The 5,979-nt window shown below is 25.1% G+C and overlaps 1 non-coding gene across 1 annotated transcript; it reads left to right on the forward strand.

Annotated features, from left to right (window-relative positions):
- Window positions 1-5,504: 5,504 nt before the first annotated feature.
- TRNAD-GUC (transfer RNA aspartic acid (anticodon GUC)) lies at window positions 5,505-5,576 on the forward strand. The gene has a single exon. It is a non-coding gene; the product is annotated as a tRNA-Asp (tRNA).
- Window positions 5,577-5,979: the final 403 nt, after the last annotated feature.

Genomic DNA, 5,979 nt, shown 5'->3' on the forward strand with positions numbered 1-5,979 from the left:
AAATTGTGTGCAAAAAAATGCTCGTGGGGTGCATATTGTATGCAACGTAAAAGGTTGCCTTTTGCCATTCTTGAATTGTCAACCACAATATGAACTCTTCAATAAATAAAAAATTATGTCTAACTTTGGAAAAAGGTTTCAAATAGTATATACCCATCAAACTTCACTTTACATGTTTACATGTAGGTTTTCCAATTTGGTTTCACTCATTGAGGTAACTCAATTTTATTTTTTGATAGGTATTAGAGTCTAATTCAGTAAGATTTGTTCAAATTATAGTATCATTCACTCCTATATGTTGTTATTATTCAACCCTTTACAAATCTAAATTTTATAATTAAGATGTTTAATACTTAATATAAGAGATAATACTTTAAACAAATAATGTTTAAGATTAAATTAAATTTTAAAATTTTATTTTTGACTGTTGTCAACAGTGAGTTTCTTTGGTTAATTTTGGGTAAGGAATAACTCGTAGTTTTTTTTTGGAAGTTTGGAATCGATTGGGTGTGAGATATTATCTTATCTCTCTTCTTAATTTTTATATAAGAGTTTCATCACTCCTAAAGTAATATATATTTATTTATTATTTTTCACTTAGGAATAATATATATTTATTTATTATTTTTTACTGATAAAAAAAACTTTATTTTATAATAATACACTTTGTCATGTGAGATGATGTAACATGAAGAAGAATTTTAACCAATCTTAAAAATTCTTTTGATTTTATCTAATTTGCTAAAACTTTATTAGAAAAGGAAAATACTAGTTTAATCTTCATATTCTAAGGGTCTAAAACGTTATATGTGCTCATTTAATAACAAAATCTTTTTTTATTTATGTTTTTTCTTATATTTCAATAAAAGAGGGACACACTTTGTTAAAGAAAAAACTACCAAAGAGAAAATATTACTTTTTTTTAAGTTGTATGTAACTTTCAATTAGAATGCAGGAAAAGAGTCAATATATAATATTTAAGAATAAAAGGTTTGATTTTTCTCAAAATCAGGGTTTTAAAACAGTCGAGTGGGAGTTTCAAAAATCATTGGAACATGGGTTTCAAAACCACTGAGAATAGTGGGGTTTCAAAACCATCAGAAAATAATTTTTTTTAAGGATTCGTAAAAATCATCGATAATGTTGGATCTTCTAAAGGAAAGACAAACCACAAATAACACATTTAACAAGAGTTAAAATCATCGAAAATAACAAATATAACCCGTTAAAATTAATTTTTCTTGTAGTGCACGATGCATTATTTATACCAATAATCTTATTCTTAAATATAACTATACATATTTGCATTTTAAAAACTTGTATAAAAATTACATAAACTTTTATATTATTTGTATACTTTTTAGTTGATAAATAATAATACAAATGATTTCTTATGATAACTTTACTTGATAAAACGTATAAAATTATTTAAATAATTTTTTATCTATATCTTTTTTTATCTATAAATTGTGAGCTTTTGATGAAGCCACCCCAACATTTTGAAAATGATTGAATAAAGTTAATATAATTCAATTATGACATATTCAATACTAGGTCCCACCTAAGTAAGAGCCTTAAGAATAGCTGATTTTCCAACCCCAGCATTCATTTTGACTAGGATTCACTTTGGTCCACAAAAGATTTTTATTATTCAAAATAAAGAAAACAGGTCACTTTTGGTGCCTCAATATATTCTTTAAAATAATAATAATAATAATGTGTGGTTTATATAATAATTAGAGCTAAAAGTTATTTAGAAAATTTAGTTACGAAAATAAAATAGAAATTGTATGAAGAAAGATGTACAGAGATATGCTTTTGGACAAACTTTTGAGAAACAAAGAAAAATAAGTTTAATCTAAAGATAAAATTATCTTTTAAACAAATTAAAAATAAATAAAAGGTTGTATGAAAAAACTTATACATATAACCTAATTTTGGTTTACAAATAAACTTATTTTATTTTAATATTACTTTCCCAAAATTATTTATAAAAAAGTTCGTTTAAACATGCATTTTAACACCCAAAATCAATATCTTTTTTTATAGATGTGTAGCCCCATCACATGCTTTCTTTATGGGTATCGATCTCAAATCAATTACTAATCTATCAAATTTAAAGTTACAAATTTTGTTCATATGTATTTTACTGAGATAAAATGTCTAGTAAAATATATAAAAATATTATTCTTGATATGTAAATAATATATTTAAGTCAAAGAAGTTACAAATTAAATGGACGAGTCCAAATAAAATAAAATAAACTTTTGAACATAAAGTAGTTTGAAAAATAGCAATAGTAGCAACGTGGTGCCCACATTCACTTCCTTTTTCATGAGTTAATTCTTTTTTATATTCAATGAGTCTGACATGAACAGCTTTGTTGTTTTCATCATTCAGTCGTTGACTTTAGTTACTATGAATCATCATTCTTTCTTTTCCATATCAACTTTCAAACAAAAGTATCCAATGTTTACTTCTTACCAACACTCTTAACTTAGTTTTATACATTCCTCACTACAAGAACATGAATTTCACAAAGGTTAAGATGGTTTTCACATGCAGTAAATTAGTGTTATTACAATCACCATTTCTCCACGGATCATTCTTCCCCTCCATCACTCTATAAACTTATCCACTTCTCACTATCTCACTTATTCAATCCTTTCATTTTTCCCATTTTATTAGTAATTTAAGTTAGTTCTAGTACGATTCATAAGTTAGAGTTAATTATCATTATTTTTATTTTTTATATTTTTTGTTGAACCTTTAATGTTATACGCCAACGTGCAGGGTTTAAGAGAAATTCAATTATGTCTTAATCATGCATTGCAGATCATTTGACATGTTACTGATTAATAACGTTTTAAAATATCTTACAAGTTCTATAAGTCATGTCGAGAGGTCGAAAGTTTATTATCGACTTCTCGACGTCTCAGTTTTTTAGTTCTTTCATTCTTAGTTCTTATCCCTAATGAATAATATCTACAAAAATATTTCAATACTCAAATTAATTCAAGTATAATTTGAAAATATTATAATTAATTCATCATTATCTTTATTTCTTGGATATTTTTTGGTTGGAATTTATTGTTATAGACAGAATGTACTGGCTAAAAAAAACTCAATTACGTCTTAATTATACTTTAGAGATAATTTGATAATTTGACGTGTTATTGATTAATGATATTTTATAATATGTTGTAAGTTTTCTCTGGTACAAATACTTTTTAAATTTTCTTATTTTCCGATAGTGGAGTGTAAAAATAAGATGGACCTAGTGTGCTACCTATAGCAACTAGATAGAAAGTTCCCGTGATCATGATGAAGCCTTATATTCTGTATTTGACGTGTTACTGTTTACGTTCACTGTTCAAAATTTCCTGTTTCTGCATTATTTTCATTTCCCTTTTTCTCCTCACTTTCACGTTCAGCCACACCATTCCAGAGAATGTTGAACCTCAGAGACAAAATTAATCAAATAAAGTTTACACAACTTTTCCTATTACACTCCCCCCACTTGTTAAATTCACTTCCCCTTTCTTTGTTTTCAGTGTGGAATTGCCATATTAACCTTAACTTTTTTCTTTTCTTCAAAACATCATGTTCACTCACACTCTCACTGTTTTTGTGTTTTTCTTAGGATTTAAGGTTTAGAGTTTCACTCTCTCTTTCTCCAAAGACTAGACACGGACAATGACACTTTTAACCTTATTATAACTATTAATTTAACTCACTCTATAAACCTATCCTCTCTCTCTTCTCTGAAAAATAAACAAAGTTTAATTAAAAAATAATTTTACAAAGTACTCTATGAAAAGAAATTCTAGAAAATATTGTCTGAAAGTTACTTTTCAAAATTCTAGAAACTACTTTTCTGCAACTATACAATAAAAGGGAAGCCAAAATGAAAAAAAAAAGATTTTAGGTTTTATACTTAGTAATCAAATAAAAATCCAAGGAAAGGGGAGTGAATATAGTAAAACAATAAACAGGCCCAACTTTTCCTCTTGCGTTGTTTCGGAACTGTTACTAAAAGAGTTACAATCTAATTAATCTAATTTCTCCTTGTCAGATTTTAGATTTGACAATTCAATTCAATTTTAGATTTTCCATTTAAAGCAATTCTATTTGTTAAATAAACAAAAGAAGCAGAAATAATAATAAAAAAAAACTATATCCCAAGGAATCAGGTTCTGTTCTCTGACATTCATTTTAAATAGTTTTATAGCTTAAATGATTTTAATCTCTAATATATAATTCATTAATTAGTTTTTTTTATCAATATTTAATAAATTGAAAATTTTGATTTAAATGTATGATATTATTACCTGTCTACTAGTTTGAAATATGTATTATTCAATTTGGAGAGTAATTATATGCATTATATTTCTTTTGTTATTTGTGCAGATATTATAATAACAAAAATTATAAGATCAAACACAAATTCAAAAATATTTTAAATTTAAACCAAAAATTTTAAATTTGTTAAACACCTAATTTGAAAAAAATGTAGATACATAAAATATAAATTGATCATATATATTAAAGATCTCGAACTTATTTAAACCTAATTTTACCTATATTCATCAACGATTATGTTTTCCCACTTTTATCAATTCCATGAGCAAAATAGATTAAAAAAATTAAAAAATAGTAAAACCCAACAAAATTGCAGCATAATCTAAAATTAAATAAGAGAATGACTAATAAATATGTTTTAAGATGAAAAAAAAAATTGAAACAATTAAATTGGGTTTTATTTCGGTATGTGGCATGTAAGTATGAACGCATGCGTGTGAGTGAGACAAATCAATATAAAAAAATCCTTTGTCTCCTTTCTATCTTTTGCTATCCTAAGAAAATTATTTTAAATATTTTTTAAAGAAAAAGGAAAATATTTTAAGTGGAAAATTTAAAAAAACACAATTTAATCCCTTCCTTGTTGTGTCTGTAGGCTAAAAAACTGAGTCCAATTGGAAATTCCTTTCACACTGCAAAAGTAGGTAACTTTATTATAATAATATTTTAAGTTCAAAAATAAAATAAATATAATTAAAATATTAATATTGTATATTGTTAAGCGTATTTTTTGGTACTTTTTTTGAAAATTAACTCAATGAATCTGGATTTGCAAGGTAGTTTGAAAATATGTGAATAAGAGATGGTAGAATTAATTTGACACAAAATATAAAAATATTAAAAATAATTAAATACGAGTTAAATCACTAATCAAGATGTTGAAGCTCAACAACTTCTTCACAAACATAATAGGTATATGCCAAACCAACTTTTGTTTTTAAGTTTGATTTAAAAAGCAAACACAACTAAATTTAAAAATTTTAAAATAATAAAAAGAAAACGTGTCAATTAAAAAGAAATATAATATTTCTTGTAATTTATTACATTTATTAAAAATAATTGTTAATAATTTTTTAGTGTATCTTGCTATTATACATATTAAAATAGTCAAATAAATATTTTTTCATTGTAATATCATCAAAGTCGTTGTAGTATAGTGGTAAGTATTCCCGCCTGTCACGCGGGTGACCCGGGTTCGATCCCCGGCAACGGCGTTTTTTTATTTTTTTGAAAAGAATTGTTTTTTTTTTCTGAAAAAAATTGCTGAAACAGTGTTCATGGTGCTTTTGTTGTACTAAATTTGATAAACATGTTCTTGTGGTTTAGTTTTATTTTAAGAGATAAATAAATTATTATTTATTTATACTATAAATATAAATACAAAATAACCTATCTTTTTCATAAATCTGTTTTTTTATTTTACATTTATATATTATGTGTTAAGACACTCTAGATATCTCCCATAATATTATTCTTTTGTACTTAAAATAAAAAAGAAAGAGAAAATATACTTCACATTTTCGTTTTCAAACTTGCTTGAAAGATTTAGAAACAGACAAAGAATTCGATACTGGTGATTTTTGTGATGTAAGTGCCTATGAATTCAGGGCTCGACAC

Source organism: Phaseolus vulgaris, chromosome 7 (assembly GCF_051622355.1).
Source record: "Phaseolus vulgaris cultivar YP4 chromosome 7, ASM5162235v1, whole genome shotgun sequence".
NCBI classification, from domain to species: domain Eukaryota; kingdom Viridiplantae; phylum Streptophyta; class Magnoliopsida; order Fabales; family Fabaceae; genus Phaseolus; species Phaseolus vulgaris.